The sequence below is a fragment of the Lissotriton helveticus genome, chromosome 1_1, assembly GCF_964261635.1.
Source record: "Lissotriton helveticus chromosome 1_1, aLisHel1.1, whole genome shotgun sequence".
In the NCBI taxonomy this organism is placed as follows: Eukaryota; Metazoa; Chordata; class Amphibia; order Caudata; family Salamandridae; genus Lissotriton; species Lissotriton helveticus.
In genome coordinates this window covers 166,341,534-166,362,218 of record NC_136057.1, presented here as the reverse complement: position 1 = coordinate 166,362,218, position 20,685 = coordinate 166,341,534, and positions in this window count along the sequence as shown.

Sequence of the window (20,685 nt, the reverse complement as noted above, 5' to 3'; positions counted from 1 at the left end):
TCTACCTTTACCCGCCGCCTTGGTTGCTACCTCTACCTCTACCTCTACCTCTACCTCTACCTCTGCCTCTACCTCCACCTCTTCGGCTGCCTGTGCCTGTGCCTCTACCTCTACCTAAACCTCTGCCTCTACTTCTGCCTCTGCCTCAGCCTTTACCTCTACTTCTAACTCTACCGAGAGTGACCAACTGGCCTGCATGCAAATTCAGGACGATAAGTCTAAAAATTCAGGACAAAGGGTAAAAATTCAGGACAAAAATCCATCCAATAAAATGGACTATTCATTACACATTTACCTTATTTCTAGCAGGACGTGAACCCCTAACCCTCCCAACACTCTGTAAAATTGTCTTGTTCATTCCTATCAAGTTTTGGCAATTAATTAGGTTGGGTGTACTTTCCAATGCACTATTTATCACCATGTTTACTAAAAATGTATTGGAGGAGAACGCCCATCCCTCCTGCCTGATATCGAACTGTCTCCCATTCCATTGTATTCACCAATGATATAGGCTGAATATGTTTTAAAATTAGCTATTTGCCACTCATGTCCCAAAATCATCGGTAGAAAAACCCAGATATTCATATAAAGGTCCCTTTAACAATTATATACAATTTTCCCCATTTCTGCTGTCCCAGTTTGCCGTAAAATGCACTGTCTACCACAGTATCTGAAATGTGGCACCGTACTACCTAAAGAACATAGGGGCATATTATCAACAACTAGCGATATTTATCGCTAATGAACTTAGCGGAAAAAAATGTATCGCAGCGCATCGCCGGATTTTATCGCAGAGATAACGTTCTATTAGCAAGGTTTATCTCCAATGCGATAAAATATCCGGTGATAGCGGCGAAATGCGTGAATATTGCTGGAAATCCAGCAATATTCAGACATTATTGCTAATAGGGTCTTAACCTGAATATCCACCTCCCATTGGATATACAGGCTAATAAGTGGTCTGAGCAGGCGTTAGGTGTTGGCGATGCGAAATTCGCGCTTAGCGCGAATATTTCCATCGCTACGCCTGCGTTGATAATAGGCGCTAGCGATGTTAGCGACTGCTTTCAGTCGCTAACAGGTTGGGTACGCCCACTTTGCATGTCATTAGCGATAAATATCGCTGACATGCAAAGCGGGCCCCGAACCGCTCGCTATCGCCTACAAGCTGTCGCTAACTGCTTGCTAATAGGGTGATAAAATTATCGGCGCTTTGCGGGCAAAAACGGACGCTAAAGCGCCGATAATCTCAAATCGCCCGCCTTGATAATATGTCCCATATAGTTAATCGAGAGTGAGACTTAAAAAAAAAAATAATCTTTATGGTGATTGGTGCCATTTTGACCCTGCTGTAGGGGAGAGATTTGGTTGCACCGACTCGGGTAGGGCTGCTGCAGGCCCTTAAGATCACCGAAGGTGCGCAACCTGGCCCCTGCAGTGAGCGTTAAAGAACTCTCAGGTGCATGCAGGGGGGAATTTCACTCTAATGGCCGAAATTATGGACAAAAGGCGTCCATGAAAGAGTTCCTCACGGACAAGAGGCCCAAATAATGGCCGATCCGTGAAATTTGGTCACCCTACCTCTGCCTCTGCATCTAACTCTACCTCTATCTCTACCTCTGCCTTTACCTTTATCTCTGCCTCTACCTCTACCTCTACATCTGCCTCTATCTCTGCCTCTACCTCTACGTCTGCCTCTACCCCTGTCTCTTTCCTTTACCTCTACGTCTGCCTCTATCTCTGCCTCTACCTCTATTTCAACGCCTGCCTCTACCTCTGTCTCCTTCCTCTACCTCTACCTCTGCCTCTAGCTTTATCTCTGCCTCTACCTTTATCTCTGCCTCTTTCCTCTACCCCTGACTCTATCTCTGCCTCCACCTTTATCTCTGCGTCTACCTCTACATCTGCCTCTATCTCTAAATCTGTCTCTTTCCTCTTTCCTCTACCTATGCCTCTTTCTCTGCCTCTACCTTTATCTCTGCCTCAACGTTTATCTCTGCCTCTACCTTTATCCCTGCCTCTTTCCTCTACCTCTGCCTCTATCTCTGCCTCCACCTTTATCTCTGCGTCTACCTCTATGTCTGCCTCTACCTCTAAATCTGTCGCTTTCCTCTACCTCTGCCTCTACCTTTATCTCTGCCTCTTCCTTTATCTCTGCCTTGGGCGCTACCTCCTACTCTTTTTGTTTCTCTGGCCACAACAACAGTAAGATGTGTTCCTATGTAGGGGTCAGACTGAATGTGCCTCAGTTTCCAGGCCTTGTTCTGCAGAATCAACAGCTTTTGTTAAAACATCTCTCACTGAAGGCCATGAAGTGAGTATCATTATTTGTATGATTGAGCAGAGAGGCTTCTGAGATCCTGAAGGAAGGATGAAATTCTTAAGAACGTCTGAGTCACAGACTCAGAAGCTCTTCTATTATCTAATCACACTGAGACGGTACTGCTGTGTCTGCTCTCTGAAGGCATTGTGGCTGTGCAGAGCGTCCGCCATGTTCTTGCAGCAGCGGAGGTGCTTTGATGTTCTTGAAAAAACAAAAACTAACCGCTGAGTCATCCGAGAGTTTTCTCACACGATGTGGGGGGTCATTATTATTTTTTCCATTTGGGACTGCTGGTATCTGCCTGCCTGTCTCGCTCTCTCTCTCTCTCTCTCTCTCTCTCTGCCTCTCTCTTTCCCTCTCTCTTTCTTTCTTTCTTTTTTCTTTCTTTCTTTCTTTCTTTCTTCTCTCTTTCTTTCTTACTCTTTCTCTCCCTGCCTGCCTGCCTACCTACTTACCTGCCTGCCTGTCTGCATGTCTCTCTGTCAGCATGTCTCTCTGTCTGTCTGTCTCTCTGTCTGTCTGTCTCTCTGTCTGTCTCTGTCTGTCTGTCTTTCAGTAGATTTGTAGAGCGCTTCTTGTCACCAGCTGTATTCTGGAGGGATATCGGGGAGATGAACTCATAATTTGCTAGAGTGCTCTGAAGTGGAGCCTGCAGCATCCCAGCCTGCAGAGGGGTGGAGCCAGTGAAGTAGGATGACCACCATCATCCCCACAGAGGTACCACTGCCAGCAGGAAGCCTCTCTGGAGAAGAACAGTTCTTTCCAAGAAGATCACACACATGTCCAACACATCTCCCTCCCTATTGCCCAGTAATACACACCCCACAGAAGCAATATGCACATTACTTACAACTGGAAACAATGCTGAACATATTATGTACCCTTTTTCATCCTCCACCACACAGTACAAGACCGCCCCCCTTCAGATCTATCACCCATTTACGAATGGAAAGCCTTTCCGTGATCTTTGTGTCCCCACATCCCATTCTTGCCTCAGATACAGTCATCAACAAGTGTCTCTCCTGCTGCCACCCACACTGCCATATTGCCTTATATACACCAATTCATGCAACTCTGCAGTCCTCAGACCATGCGTGTCCTCTTCAATTGATCCCACTCTAAGTACCCAACCTCTTCATCACCATCATCATAGGTACCCCGCTGTACCGCCTCCAGAACAGGCAAATGTGAGAGAAGTTTGTGGGAACATTTTCCAACCCGGGTACCCATTCCAGTTTGTACTGGTGTTGGTGAAACATGTGCTGTCACCTAGCTAACCTAGATGTGGTCTGCCTCCTGCTGGTGGTAAAAAAATATGTCCTCTAGGATGCTATGGTCTGTATGCAGGGTAGATTCAGTACCCAGAATATAATTTTGGAAATGATGCACATGCAAGGACCTTTCACACGATGAAGGAATAGCTGGCTTCAGCACCTCTCAAGCCCCAGAATGTTAATCCCCACCTCACGCCCATCTCTTTCGTGCAATGAACAGCAAAACAGTGCCAAGACTATCCCCACAGCAATGAACAACCAAACAGTGCTAAGTATATCCCCACAGCAACAAACAAAATACCAGTGCTTAAACTGTCCCCACAGCATTGAACAACAAAAAAGTGCTAAGAATTTCCCCACAGCAACAAACTAGTGCTTAAACTATCCCCACAGCAATGAACAATAAAACAGTGCTAAGAAAATCCCCACAGCAACAAACTAGTGCTTAAACTATCCCCACAGCAATGAACAATAAAACAGTGCTAAGAAAATCCCCACAGCAATAAACCAGTGCGTAAACTATCCCCACAGCAATGAACAACAAAACAGTGCTAAGAATATCCTCACAACAACAAACAACAAACCAGTGCTTAAACTATCCCCACAGCAATGATTAACAAAACAGTGCTAGCAATATCCCCACAGGAACAAACAAAAAACTAGTGCTTAAGCTATCCCTACAGCAATGTACAACAAAACAGTTCTAAAAATATCCCCACAGCAACAAACTAGTGCTTAAACTGTCCCCACAGCAATGAATAACAAAACAGTGCTACGAATATCCCCACAGCAACAAACCAGTGATTAAACTATCCCCACAGCAATGAACAACAAAACAGTGCTAAGAATATCCCCACAGCAACAAACCAGTGCTTAAACTATCCCCACAGCAATGAACAAAAACAGTGCTAAGAATATCCCTACAGCAACAAACCAGTGCTTAAACTATCCCCACAGCAATGAACAACAAAACAGTGCCAAGACTATCCCCACAGCAATGAACAACAAAACAGTACCACGGGTATGCCCACAGCAATGAACAACAAAACAGTTCTAAGAATATCCCACAGCCACAAACTAGTGCTTAAACTACCCCCACAGCAATGAACAACAAAGCAGTGCTAAGAATACCCCCAGAGCAACAAACTAGCGCTTAAACTATCCCCACTGCACCAAACAACAAACCGGTACCACAGCACCACATCTATACCCACAGCAATGAACAACAAGCCAGTGCTTAAACGATCCCCATAGCAATGAACAACAAAACGGTGCTAGAATTTTCCCACAGCGACAAGCAACAAACTAGTGCTTAAACTATCTACACTGCAACAAGCAACCAGTGCCACAGCACCACGTCTATCCCCACAGCAATGGACAACAAGCCAGTGCTTAAACTATCTCCACAGCAATGAACAAAACAGTGCTAAGACTATCCCCACTGCAAAAAACAAACCAGTGTTACAGCGCCAAGATTATTTTCATTGCAACGAACAACAAAACAGTGCCTAGACTATCCCCACTGCAATTAAAAATAAAACAGCGCCAAGACTTTCCCCAATGCAATGAACAACATGCCAGTGCCTAAACTGTCCCCACTCCAATGAACAACAAAGAGTGCCAAGACTAACTTCAAAGCAACGAACAACAAAACAGTGCCAAGGCTATCTCCACTGCAACAAACAACAAAGCAGCACCAAGGCTATCTCCACTGCAATAAACAACAAAATAGCATCAAGGCTATCTCCACCGCAATAAACAACAAAACAGCGTCAAGGCTATCTCCACTGCAATAAACAACAAAACACCGTCAAGGCTAACTCCACTGCAACAAACAACAAAACAGTGCCAAGGCTATCTTCCTGCAACAAAGAACAAAACAGTGTCAAGGCTATCTACACTGCAATAAACAACAAAACAGTGTCAAGGCTATCTCCACTGCAACTCTACTGCAATAAACAACAAAACAGTGCCAAGGCTATCTCCACTGCTACAAACAACAAAACAGTGTCAAGGCTATCTCCGCTGCAATGAACAACAAAACAGCGTCAAGGTTATCTCATCTGCAAGAAACAACAAAACAGCATCAAGGCTATCTCCACTGCAACAAACAACAAAATAGCGCCAAGGCTATCTCCACTGCAACAAACAACAAAACAGTGCCAAGGTTATCTCCGCTGCAACAAACAACAAAACAGTGCCAAGGCTATCTCCACTGCAATAAACAAACAAGCATTTGCAATGCAATAGGTCTCGCATTAGGAAAGTTTGAGCTATTGGTCTTGTAAATGACACATATTTTATTTATGTGTTGGTTTTGAAAATCGCGAAAATAATAGCTTTGTCATTTACAATGCCAATACTTTTATCTTTTGCAAATGTGACACCTATAGCATTTGTAATGTAACATGTTCTGTATTTACGTGACTTAGATGTATTGATATTACAAATAACAATGGCTTTTAATTTTTTTAAATAATTAATACTAAAATAAAAGTTATTGGGCCCGATTCACAGAACTAACTTAAGACAAAATCCTAAACTTACTGCTTTTGGTATTCACAGAAGTTATGATTTTGTCTTAAGACCGACTTAAGACAGACTTAAGACAGACTTAAGTTAGGATTCTGTCTTAAGTCTGTCTTAAGTCTGTCTTAAGACAAAATCCTAACTTCTGTGAATACCAAAAGTAGTAAGTTTGGGAATTTGTCTTAAGTTAGTTCTGTGAATCGGGCCCATTGTAATTTATAATGGCAATAGCTTAAACTTTTGTAAATAACTTTTGTGAAGATTATGTTCAGTGTATTTTATTGTGACGAAAATCCAAGAACAGAAGTGAAATATTACCATCTTTTAGTGACATTTGTAATAAAGCTTGAAACATTGAGAGAACATATTTGAACCAGTTGTTGTTGAATGGTTGCACAGATTGATACTGTGGTGGCGCTGAGTGATGTTGTGGTGGCGACGAGTGATGCTGTGGCGTTCAGTGATGCAGTGGTAGCGCATAGTGATGTTGTGGTGCCCCTGAGTGATGCTGTGGTGCCCCTGAGTGATGCTGTGGTGGTGCCATAAATTGAGTGAGGGCGATAGATAGCTAGAGGGAGGGAGAGAGATAGATAGAGTGAGGGCGAAAGATAGATCGAGTGAGGGCGAAAGATAGAGTGAGGGTGATAGATAGATAGAGGGAGGGCGATAGATAGATTGAGGGAGGGCGATAGATAGAGGGAGGGCGATAGATAGATAGAGGGAGGGCGATAGACAGATAGAGGGAGGGCGATAGATAGAGGGAGGGCAATAGATAGATAGAGGGAGGGCAATAGATAGATAGAGTGAGGGCAATAGATAAATAGAGTGAGGGCGATAGATTTTGGGCCCGATTCACAGAATGAACTTAAGACTCAATCGTAAACTTACTACTATTTTGGTATTCACAGAATGCACTTACTACTTTTGGAATTCACAGAATGAACTTACTACTTTTGGTATTCACAGAAGTTAGGATTTTGTCTTAAGTCTGTCTTAAGTCTGTCTTAAGTTTGTCTTTAGTCTGTCTTAAGTCTGTCTTAAGACTAATTTAAGACAAAATCCTAACTTCTGTGAATACCAAAAGTAGTAAGTTCATTCTGTGAATGCCAAAAGTAATAAGTGTATTCTGTGATTACCAAAATAGTAGTAAGTTTAGGATTGAGTCTTAAGTTCATTCTGTGAATCCGGCCTGGTGTGAGGGCGATAGATAGAGTGAGGGCGATAGATAGAGTGAGGGCGATAGACAGAGTGAGGGCGATAGATAGAGTGAGAGCGATAGATAGAGTGAGGGCGATAGATAGATAGATAGAGTGAGGGCGATAGATAGATAGATAGAGTGAGGGCGATAGATAAATAGAGTAAGGGCGATAGATAGAGTGAGGGCGATAGAGTGAGGGCGATAGATAGATAGAGTGAGGGCGATAGATAGATAGAGTGAGGGTGATAGATAGATAGAGTGAGGGCGATAGATAGATAGAGTGAGGGCGATAGATAGAGTGAGGGCGATTGATAGATGTGTGTGGTTGTGTGTGTGTGGTTGTGTGTGTGGTTGTATGTGTGTGATTGGGTGTGGTTGTGTGTGTGGTGTGTGTGGTTGGGTGTGGTTGTGTGTGTGGTTGGGTGTTGTGTGTGTGGTTGGGTGTGGTTGTGTGTGGTTGTGTGTGTGTATGGTTGTGTGTGTGAGGTTGTATGTGTGGTTGTCTGTGTGTGTCTGTGTGTGTGGTTGGGTGTGGTTGTGTGTGTGTGTGGTTGGGTGTGGTTGAGTGTGTGGTTGAGTGTGTGGTTGAGTGTGTGGTTGAGTGTGTGGTTGAGTGTGTGGTTGAGTGTGTGGTTGAGTGCGTGGTTGTGTGTGTGGTTGAGTGCGTGGTTGTGTGTGTGGTTGGGTTCGTGGTTGTGTGTGTGGTTGTGTGTGTAGTTGTGTGTGTGGTTGTATGTGTGTGTGGGCGTGTGTGCGTGGTTGTGTGTGCGTGGTTGTATGTGTGTGGCTGTATGTGTGTGGTTGTATGTATGTGTGTGTGTGGTTATATGTATGTGTGTGTGCGGTTACAGAAGGATGTATGTGGTAGAGAGCAGCAGATCAGCACAGCAGAAGAGAACAGGGAGTTAAAGAAGGAGGCGGGTGGAAGAGAGCAGCAGATCAGCACAGAAGAGAACAGGGAGTTAGAGAAGGAGGTGGTGAAAGGGAACAGCAGATCAGCATGGGAGAACAGAACAGGGAGTTAAAGAATGAGGCGGGTGGAAGAGAGCAGCAGATCAGCAAAGGAGAAGAGAACAGGGAGTTAAAGAAGGTGGTGGGGTGGAAGGGAGCAGCAGATCAGCACAGAAGAAGAGAACAGGGAGTTAAAGAAGGAGGAGGGTGGAAGAAAGCAGCAGATCAGCACGGGAGAAAAGAACAGGGAGTTAAAGAAGGAGGCGGGGTGGAAGAGAGCAGCAGATCAGCACAGGAGAAGAGAACAGGGAGTTAAAGAAGGAGGCGGGTGGAAGAGAACAGCCGATCGGCACAGGAGAAGAGAACAGGGAGTTAGAGAAAGAGGCGGGTGGAAGAGAACAGCAGATCACCATAGGAGTAGAGAATAGGCAGTTAAAGAAGGAGGCGGGGAGGAAGAGAGCAGCAGATCAGCACAGGAGAAGAGAACAGGGAGTTAAAGAAGGAGGTGGGGTGGAAGAGAGCAGCAGATTAGCACAGGAGAAGTGAACAGGGGTTTAAAGAAGGAGGCGGGTGGAAGAGAGCAGCAGATCAGCACAGAAGAGAACAGGGAGTTAAAGAAGGTGGTGGGGTGGAAGAGAGCAGCAGACCAGCACAGGAGAAGAGAACAGGGAGTTAAAGAAGGAGGAGGGTGGAAGAGAGCAGCAGATCAGCATGGGAGAAAAGAACAGGGAGTTAAAGAAGGAGGCGGGGTGGAAGAGAGCAGCAGTTCAGCACAGGAGAAGAGAACAGGGAGTTAAAGAAGGAGGCGGGTGGAAGAGAACAGCCGATCGGCACAGGAGAAGAGAACAGGGAGTTAGAGAAAGAGGCGAGTGGAAGAGAACAGCAGATCAGCATAGGAGTAGAGAATAGGGAGTTAAAGAAGGAGGTGAGGTGGAAGAGAGGAGCAGATCGGCACAGGAGAAGAGAACAGGGAGTTAAAGAAGGAGGTGGGGTGGAAGAGAACAGCAGATCAGCACAGGAGAAGCAAACAGGGAGTTAAAGAAGGAGGCGGGTGGAAGAGAACAGCAGATCGGCAGAGGAGAAGAGAAGAGAACAGGGAGCTAGAGAAGGAGGCGGTGGAAGAGAGCAGCAGATCAGTACGGTAGAATAGAAGAGAACAGGGAATTAGAGAAGGAGGTGGGTGGAAGAGAGCAGCAGATCAGCATGCAAAAGAGAACAGGGAGTTAAAGAAGGAGGCGGGGTGGAAGGACCAGCAGATCAGCACAGGAGAAGAGAACAGGGAGTTAAAGAAGGAGGTGGGGTGGAAGAGAGCAGCAGATCAGCACAGCAAAAGAGAAGAGGGAGTTAAAGAAGGAGGTGGGCTGGAAGAGAGCAGATCAGCACAGTAGAAGAGAACAGGGAGTTAGAGAAGGAGGTGAGGTGGAAGAGAGCAGCAGATCTGCAGAAGTTAACAGGGAGTTAACGAAGGAGGCAGGTAGAAGAGAGCAACAGATCAGCACGGGAGAACATAACAGGGAGTTAAAGAAGGAGGCGGATGGAAGAGAGTAGCAGATCAGCACAGGAGAAGAGAAGAGAACAGGGAGTTAAAGAAGGAGGTGGGGTGGAAGAGAGCACCAGATCAGCACAGGAAAAGAGAACAGGGAGGTAAAGAAGGAGGCGGGGGGAAGAGAACAGCAGATCAGCACAGGAGAAAAGAACAGAGTTAAAGAAGGAGGCGGGTGGAAGAGAGCAGCAGATCAGCACAGGAGAAGAGAAAAGGGAGTTGGAGAAGGAGGCGGATGGAAGATAGCAGAAAGATCATCACAGGAGAAGAGAACAGGGAGTTAAAGAAGGAGGTGGGGTGGAAGAGAGCAGCAGATCAGCACATGAGAGGAGAACAGGGAGTTAAAGAAGGAGGCGGGTGGAAAAGAACAGCAGATCGGCACAGGAGAAGAGAAGAGAACAGGGAGCTAGAGAAGGAGGCGGTGGAAGAGAGCAGCAGATCAGTACCGGAGAATAGAAGAGAACAGGGAATTAGAGAAGGAGGTGGGTGGAAGAGAGCAGCAGATCAGCACAGCAAAAGAGAACAGGGAGTTAAAGAAGGAGGCAGGTGGAAGAGAGCAGCAGATCAGCACAGGAGAAGAGAACAGGGAGTCAAAGGAGGAGGCGGGTGGAAGAGAGTAGCAGATGAGCACAGGAGAAGAGAAGAGAACGGAGCTAAGGAAGGAGGTGGGGTGGAAGAGAGCAGCAGATCAGCACAGGAGAAGAGAACAGGGAGTTAAAGAAGGAGGCGGGTGGAAGAGAACAGCAGATCAGCACAGGAGAAAAGAACAGAGTTAAAGAAGGATGCGGGGTGGAAGAGATTATTGCCTGTGTGTGTGAACAGTGCCTGTGTGTGAACAGTGCCTGTGTGTGATCATTGCCTGTGTGTGTGAACAGTGCCTGTGTGTGTGAACAGTGCCTGTGTGTGAACAGTGCCTGTGTGTGATCATTGCCTGTGTGTGAACAGTGCCTGTGTGTGATCATTGCCTGTGTGTGTGAGTAGCCTGTATATATGAGAGCATTGTGTGTGTGTGACAGTAACATGTGTGTGTGAGAGCAGTGTGTGTCAATGCAACAGGGCTCATGCTATCGACCTCAGAAGGATGAAAAATGAATGGACAGCAGCGCTTATTGAGCTGGCCATTAGCCCGTGTCGTGAATACTTACATGCTGTGTTATTTATGCGTTTTTATATAGCGCGGACTTTACCCGGTGTCAGAGCGCTTCACAATAGGAATAAAACTGATACATGAGCAGAACATTACAAGTGAACAAATACCAAAAGCAAACGTTAAGTTACAAGAGGTAAAAGTGACAATTGTGAGCAAACAAAATACAAGAGGAGCAAAGGTACACTACAGGAGGAAACAAGTACAAATACAAACAAGCCGGTACATTAGAAGGGAGACAAGCTCTTGGCATTGCTGTGGGGAGGAGAAATGCGACGGAAAAGTGCGAAATGAAAGCCTTTGATGCAGCAGGGGGTGGAGTGGATCCCTTTCAAGTGAAGCTGCTGGTGGCACCACGCTGGGGAAGCAACAGATGGCTGGCTTTCATGTGCACGCGCTTTTTAGGTCAATGCGCTTGCGCATTGAGTCTTGCTTTTCACGGGCACAGCATCAAATCGCCCGATGGTTAAGCTCTGGTTAAGCCCCAATATCTCTCGCAAGCTCAATGCGCAAGCGCATTGACAGGCTCGACCTAAAAAACAGTGTTAAGGCTATCTCCACTGCAACTCCACTGCGATGAACAACAAAACAGTTCCAAGGCTATCTCCACTGCAACAAACAACAAAACAGTGTCAAGGCTATCTCCGCTGCAACAAACAACAAACCATTGTCAAGGCTATACTCACTGCAACAAACAGCAAAGCAGTGGCAAGACTATCCCCAAAGCAACAAACAACAAACCAACGCGGTGTGTGGCAAAGGCTTGGAGGGAATCCACATTGATGATGTTATTTTTCACCTGGAAAATGCAACTTTACATCCTCAGCTCTTGCTAATTTCTCATTCTTCTTGAGCAATTTGCGCAAGTGAGAAGTTCTGTCAGCAAAGAGCAGAACAAAACACATGCAGACGTAGCAAGCATGCAGCATGAACACAGATCATCCCTTTTCGCAGGCCTCGGAGCCCCTTCTGTCTCTCTCATCAGCATCTCCTTCGGCTCTACTCTCTTAAGCTATTGTCTCATAAAATATTGATTACTTAGTAGTTATTCTGGTGTTGTGTTTTGCTTGACTCACCCCATAAACCTATCATCCTAAAAATGCCCAACCCTGCTCGTGTTCTTAAATAAAATGTATACTATACGTTGAAGCACGGAGAAAGCCGAGACTAATACATAGGGGATTCTTTCCCATCAATGTGCACGCTCAAGTGTTACAAAGGATGTAAGATGCCATGATTCTCTGTACAGTTCTTCCTGGTGATAAACCGCAAAGATGTCTGGAGTAGTAAATACTATGGCCCCTCGCACTGCCACCATTTTCCATGGTATGTTCCGGAGGGGAACCACGTAGAACTCTCTAGTGCTTCCATTTTGTTCCAATGGCAAACATGTTAAAATTCCTCCCTCAACACAATGGTACTTTTAATAATTTATGCACACCTGGGCCGGTATTACAGATAGGGCGCACTTCCCATGTTTGCGCCAGCCATGTCACACATTAAAGCAGGTGCACCGGGTGCAAACATGGAAAGTGCATCCTATCAGGAAGAAAGTTCTGCCTTGGGGCAGCCGCAAACTTGCGCTGCCCTCAGGGCTGCGTATTTAAGAGAAGTGCAGAGCAGCTGTTTAAAAGGTAAACATTGTTTATAACTGTTGGAAATGGGATCCCCGGCTGGCCAGGGCTTTCGCCAAAGTCAGTCAGAGACCACCACTCCCAAGTCAGGGCAAGGGAGTTACACGCCAAGATAACCCCTACTCACCCTCTAGGTAACGTGGCGCGAGCAGCAAGGCTAAACTTGGAGGCGATGTAAGTTAAGTATTTGCGCATGCACCCCAGCAACAACTCCCAGGGCCCACCACAAAGGAAACTCCACACAAGGTTATATAAAAATAGCCTTTGTATTACACCAAAACACATTAGATAAAACACACACTTTACAATGTGCCAGAGGCACGGGCAGAATTTACAAGGGATTATTTACAAGACAGGGCCACCTGGACCACTGTCAGGAATCAGAAGTAGCACTTTCAGAAATAGCACTTAGTACATAGAATATAGCACAAAATAGCACACAACCAGTAATCACTGGTAACCAGGACCTCACTAGCACCACCTGTACTAGGGAGAAAACAACCACCTATGTATTACAATACCTGTAGGGGTGTAAGAGGAAAACACATGATGCAATGCATAAACAATACATTCAGAGGTGCATAGAAAGTACAATTGCGCCAAACTCACGTAAGTCACCACCTGTGACTGTCCCTAGGCCCTCGGCCTTGTTGGGGCTAGGACGCCCTGTGTCCAATATCCAGGGTCCTAAACGTGGCAGCTGCCCACGAAGTGCTGGGCAGCTGTGTGGCAATTGATGGGGCCAACGTGGGAGCCTCTCTAGGCTCTGCCCCACTGACTGTCTCCTGAGCCTCTCTGGGCTCGTGAAATAAATGGCCCCTGAGCCTCTCTGGCTCGCAAACCAATCTGGCGCCTCGAGCCTTCTCTCCGGGCTCACAACAAGGTGGGGGCAAGGTGGGGCCTTCTGGGGCCACTCCACCACAGACACCAAATGCCCTCTGAGCCTCTGGGGCTCGTGAATACAAATTGCCTCTGAGCCTCGCAGGCTCCAACAAACAAATGCCGCCTTTACGAGCCTCTCGGGGCTCTGAACCAATGGGGGCGCTGTAAGCGGGAGTCCCCCTCCCGGGGACTCCCAAGGCAATGGTGCGCCCTGAGCCTCTGGGCTCAAAACACAAAGCGCGAGGACGCGCTACCGAGGGGGGGGGGCGGACACCGACAATGTGTCCCGGCGCCCCTCCTGTGTCTGGTGACTCACCGGCTTCCGGTGCAGGTCCGGGGCTCCTCTCCAGCTCGGGGAGCCTCGGGCGGCCCCCGCAGGCAGCGCCTTCCTTCACTCCACCAATCAGAGCACAGGTCACCCGGCGAGCCTCACGCAGCCACAACCAATGGCAGCGCGGCTCCCGGGTGACGTCAGCAGCTGCTCCGTGGCTTCTCCTCGACTCGGGGAAAGGCGGGGCTGCTTCCTCCGGGGTTGCGGCGGTGCTTTTCACCCGGGGTAAAGGCGGTGTGGGCAGCCGCTCGAATGTTCCAAACCAGCGAGATGGGCACTCGCTTTAAAAGGTCGATAAGGCGCTCCCAAGCGCCAGGGGGCAATCACAGCGCTCCCAAGCGCTACAATTCAAAATAAAGCGCTCTCAGCGCTGGGGTGAAGGCACAGCGCTCCCAAGCGCTACAAGCCAAATAAAGCGCTCTTAAGCGCTATAAGTAAAATAAAGCGCTCCCAGGTGCCCTCAGCAAGCAGGGCAGAGTCCCAGCAGTCCTTGGGCAGGCAGGGGGGACAAGGCTGGGCCCAGAGCCAGCACACTGGGTCTCCAGGCAGGGAGACACCCCAAGTGGCGGTCCTCTGGCCCAGCGACAGCAGCAACAGCCCCCTCAGGATCCTGGAAAAGAACAACATCTGTGGGGACACTGCCCCATTTTTATACAGTATTTCCCTTTGTCTGAAGGTGCAGAGTGGGGGCGGAACCAGTCGCAGCTGGTTCTTGAGTACTCTGTTTACCTCAACCACCCTCTCTATTCACTGGCAGGGCTTGGGTCATTAGACACACCACAGGGGGGCGGAGCCAGCATTGTGTGGGGAAAACCCAGCCCATCCAGGACACAGGTACACTCCTCCCACACATCACTCATGCTAATCTCCCACTCACCACCGGGCAGACCCATCCAGACTTCCTGGAGCCTGGCATGCCAGCCAGCTCCAGCCAATCACACGCCAGCACCCTCACAGCACACGTACAGCCATGTCTAGAAATGGCGCTTCGCTACTAGACACATACAAGCCGCACATACCGTTGCGCAGCATTCATTCTCACGAGTTCACACATACCAGACTCAAGCCTGTACACCCCACGCATCAGGAACTACCAGGGACACATACATTCCCCATGCATTCCTATGGGCGGGCAGGCCTAGCTCAGCACATGCACTCAGAGTGCGCACGCACTTTCCACTGGGACACAGTGAAAGTGCGCAGAATCCAAAAATCACCATCTCCAGGTCACCATTTCAAGCAAAAAGTCTAGGGGTGAACCTGCCCTAAGGGCCAAAGTCCAACAATAACGCAGTGTTTACACCGCAGTGCCTTTACAACAATGCCATCACAACGCAAGTCGTTACTACGACTTGCGCTGGATGGCGCTGTTGGACAATGAATGTTGTAATTTTATATTCCAACACCTTCCCTACTGTTTCGTGGACTGGTGTTGGAATATAAAATTATAATATTCCACAATCCGCGCCCTCCAACGCAAGTCGTTGTAACGCCCGCGTTGTCAAGTACCGCAATCTAAAAGATCGCGTTGTTCTGACATACATCCGTTTAAAACCAGCTAAGTATTTCTTTTTGCAGGCAGCTACCCATTTGCACTTTTGAAAGGGATTTGAGATCCCTGTGCAGGTGGGTGCAGTGAGTGACTGCACCTGCCTGCAAGGGGATGTCTCGGGTGTCCATGGGATCCCATTCCATCCCTTTAGAGTGCTGGTTAGAAAAGGGGGTCTCTAATGGGCAGAGGTATGCACCTTTGTCCAAGTAGGGACCCTTGCTTCTAGTCAGGGTAATTGGGATACAAACTCGAGATAACCCTTGCTCACTATCCCCAAGAAAATGTGTAAAGTATTTGTACTCAAAACACACAGTAACACTGTGAAAACACCACAAATGGACACCACACTAGTTTAGGAAAATATGGTATCTTTATCTGGACCAAAACGACAAAAATCCAACATAAATATATCAAAATATCACTTTAAAACAGTTACTTGAAGAAATTGCACCTATAGAAACAAATAGCTCTAACTGGGGCAATGATGATGTCATAACAGGCATAAATCCATAGTATGGCGCCATTCACGAGGTGCAAGGCATTAGGCGCAGAGACACACCGACCCTCAAACAACAGTGCATAGGAAAACTAAGTCTATGGACGATGCACGGATGCACAGATGCACGCAGGTGAGGCGTCGGTGCAGAGGTCGAGGCCAATTCCCTGGTTGCCACAGGAGAGGTGAGGCATTGTGTCTGCGAAGAGGCAATGTGTTGAGACAAGGACAGGGGAAGTCGGCGGTGAGGTGCCGGTTCCGGTGAGGAGATGTGAAGTCGTCGGTCATCAGCTCCACGATAACGGGATGCTGGCACTGGCGGTGATAGCGTCTGCGCGAGCGCTGGTGTCAGGAAGGCTGATAACTGCAGGCGTCGAAGGGAGTTGGAGCTGCGGTGCAGGCGTGGTGGTGCGTCGTGCACTGGCCCCAGTGAAAGTCGCAGCATCACTGGTGGTGGTGCTGACAGCGTCGGAGTTGCTGTTCTTGCTTTCTTTAATTTTTTTCCAGCTCCCAACAGCAGGAACAACCACCAGAGGTCCAAAACTGGAATAGGCACAATCTGGCAGGTCAAAACACCCAGCTGTGGGGTGTATGGGAGCTAGTAGGGAAGTCTTTGTGTCCCTGAGACTTCAAAACAGGAGGCTAGCACACACAAGCTCTTGGATATTCTACTTCAAGCAGGTTCTCAGCAAATTTCCAGTCTTAGTCTTCTTCCTTGGCAGAAGCAGCAATTGCAGGCCAACCCAGCAAAGCACACAGCAAAGGGGGCAGTACTCCTCCTTACAGGTCTCTAGCTCTTCACCTTGGCAAAAGGCTCCTCTTGAGTCCAGAAGTGATCTAATTCTTTGGGATTTAAGATCTACTACTTATACCCCATTAGGTCTGTGTTCTCTTTGTGGCAAGGGTCTCTGAGCCCAGTCCAAACCAGTTCTGTCCGCTCTAGTGCAGCATCACTACAGGAAGTGGAGACAGCATTGTGCAGAGGAGACACTGCCTATTCAGGTGTAAGTGAAACTCCTCCTACCACTCTAGATGCGGCTAAGGTCTATTCAACTCAGCTCTGAGTCACCCAGGAAAGGCAGGACTCACCTTGACCCCCCCCTTGTGGCTGTCTACAGTGAATGTACAACCCCAGCCCCTGTCACTCCAAAACCAGACAGTCAATACACAAACCAGCAGAGGCACACCAAATGGTTAAATAAGAAAATGCCTACTTTCTAAAAGTGGCATTTTTAAACACACAATCAAAAAAAGAGAATTCCCCCATAAAAGATGTATTATTAAACCTGGGTTCAGAGAACCTAAACTCCATTTCTCCATCTTGTCCCAATGGAAATTTATACATGTAATATGTTACAAAGTAACTCCAATGTTAGCCTATGGGACAGAAAGCCTTTCAATAGTGACCAACTAAATTGTCAGTACTTCACTATCAGGACATGTAAAACACATCAGCACGTGCCCTACCTTTTGCCTACACTGCACCCTGCCCATGGGGGTAACTTGGGCCTACCTTAGGGGTGCCTTACATGTAAGGAAAGGTAAGGTTTTTGGGCCTGGCAAATGTGACTCAGACCTATCACTCCAGTGATAGGTCTGAGTCACATTTGTAAGGCTACATGTGTGGGTGGCACAATCAGTGCTGCAAGCCCACTAGCAGCATTTGATTTTACAGGCCCTGGCACACAGTGCTCTTTACCAGGGACTTACCAGTAAATCAAATATGCCAATCATGGATGACCGATTGTGATAACAATTTGCACAGGGAGCACTTGCACTTTGACTCTGATCACTAGTTGCAAAGTGCCCAAAGCATCTAAGCCTGGAAAAACGAAATCCAGCACAGCATCAAAAATACAGAAGGGAGAGGCAAAAAGTCAGGGGACACCACGCTAAGGATGCTAACTCTAAAAGGGCTGCATTTAGAATCCGCACTAAAAGTGTGCCGCCTTTTCAGTGCACCTTCTAAAGGCATGTTTGCCTCTGCGCCCACATCGGTTATATGGTGCAGGTGCAGATTCCCTCATTTGCATGGGGCCATGCCCCCATTCAAATGAGGGATCGCCCTCTAATGATAGCGCTGGTGCTGAATGTGCGCCAGGGCTATCTGTATTACAAAAGTGGATGCACAAGCATATGTGGCCCCTTCGGTAATACCAAAGTGCTCCGGGCACATTAAGGGGACACAAAAGCATGTGGTGCTTGTGTATTACAGCCCCTGGGCAGCATTTTCTTTTTGCATATTTCTGTGCTGGATTCACGTAAAATGTCCGAGTTCCTTGATAAAACATCTGAGAAACCCCCACTCACTTCTTGTCATTATCCATCTTGTTCGCCTCTTCAGATCTCATGATTAACCTAATTGCTTAGTTGATTGAGATGGTTAGGGTGCTACAATAATTAGCAACTTTCCTGGTTCACACAATCCTAAAGCCTTAACCCATCCTTGTCACATAAACTCTCCCTTTTCATTCACATCCCTTGAACTCCAACTTTGTTTCAAATTCCCCCCACACTTTTTACCACTACCTCCCAATTGCAAAATTCTTCATCTTAGATTTTTCTAAGTGACTCTAGGAAAATTCTCATAATCCTTCTACCAAATGAGTGTCTATGCTGAAAAAGAATCCATCACTACTCATCTCCACGCCAGTCACTGTACACCACAAATTAACTTTTCCTGGTCCCTGGACCCTGTGATAGTCAGTACACCTTCACCTACCATCCCTGTCGATTAGACTGTCAATGCAGAACTGCCCTCACCCTGCTGTCTGCCTCTTCCTCATTGGTCAAAGCATTTATGCCACCTTCTTAACTAGACTGCGCTTGCACACTTGTGCTAAGTGTCTCTTCTTTCCACATTTAAATAATTTTTTTGACTATTCCTGTCATGACTTAGGGCTGCCCACGTGTGCTTTATTTGCACAATGAAAGCACAACTCCCATTTGGTAGCATGTCAGGCCAGATATACAAAGGGTTTTGTGGTTGCAAACTCTCTAAATTTGTAAAATAAAGGGGGTCTCATTTATTGGGATGTGCGTCACTTTTACACCGCCGGTGCACCAGTGGCGTAACAAATGTGCCTTGTTGCGCCATATTTACAAAGTGACGCATCTAGGTAGATGCGTCACTTCGTAAACCCCTGCGCCACATTATACCTGCGCCAGGTATAATGTATGCAAGCGGGATGTTTTGACGCAAGAAAGGGTCATGGAAGTGACGCAGTGAAATCTATAAGATTTCACTGTGCCATTTCTTGGCCGCAAATACGTCAAAATCTTACGCCTGCTTCATGGCAGGAGTAAGACTGACGCAGGCACTAACAACATGGGACTTGCCCATGTGACAGTACACATTGCTGGAGTTGCGTCACTTTTGCGACACACTCCAGCAATGCGTCACTTTTGCGCCTACAGATACGTCAGAAATACTGACGTATCTGTAACTCCTTGCGACATGATGCGTCATATTATAAATATGACGCGTCAATCATGACGCAAGGAGTGCGCACTGAGAAGTGACGCATCGCTGCTTTCACGCAGCGATGTGTCATTTCTCATAAATGAGGCCCAGGGTTTGCAACCTGAAAAACTATTGGGGCATATTACCAACAACTAGCGATAATTATTGCTGTGTTGGCTTAGCGGGAATATTTCTATCGCCGCCCTTCACCTGTTTTTAGCGCTGAGATACCTTGCTATTAGCAAAGTTTATCTCAGGAGCGATAAAAAACAGGTGAAATGCGTGAATATCGCTGTCAATACAGTGATATTCAGGCATTACCGTGACAATGCTCTTAGCCATGTTATCCACCTCTCATTGGATAACATGGCTAAGAACTGGTCAGGGCAGGCGTTAGCTTTTGGAGCTATTCGCGCTTAGCGCGAATATTTCCAAAACTATGCCTGTGTTGATCATAGGCGATAGCGATTGCAGCGACTGTTTTCAGTCGCTGACATTTTGGCACGCCCACTTTGCATGTCATTAGCGATAATTATCGCTGACATGCAAAGTGGGCCCCTAAATGCCCGCTATCGCCTACAAGCTATCGCTAACTAGTGTTAGCGACAGCTTGGTAATAGGGCGATAAAATTATCACCGCATTAGCGGGAAAAAGTCCTGCTAAAGCGGCGATAATGGCCCTTGGTAATATGCCCCATTGTTCTTTTGTATTAACCCCATTTTTTAGATTAAGAAAAGTTTTTCCGTTTCGTAAGATGCGTTTGGAAATCCTTACTGAATAGCAGTTTGGAAGGGGTGCACCTTATAATTTCCTATCTGTGTAATTCGGATGTATGTCAGTACAACGCGATCTTTTAGATCGCGGTACTTGACATCGCAGATTTTACAACGCAAGTCGTTACAACAACTTGCGTTGGAGGGCGCGGAATTAGGAATTTTATAATTTTATATTCCAACACCAGTCCCCGTAACAGTAGGGAAGGTGTTGGAATATACAATTACAACACTCCTTATCCCACAGCGCCATCCAGCGCAAGTCGTAGTAACGACTTGTGTTTTAATAGCTGCGTGGAAAAGGTCGTGCGGTGTAAACACCACGTTGTAAACGACGTTTCCCGTGTAATTCCAGTTGCAGCCATTGATCTATTATTGACACCCAAGTTGCGATAGCAACTAATTTGCAATGAAGAAGGCGTTCCTTCTGGAGCTCCTCCCCTTTGGAAACTAGGTGGAAGCTCAAGGGAGAGTTGGCAGTGGTCCTCTCAAGGAAGGCTTCAAAAATGGAAAAAAAATATGTTTTAAACCGGCCAGGTGTGGGGTCTCAGCTGGGATGCTAACGAGGTTAATTCACTGCCCAAACTG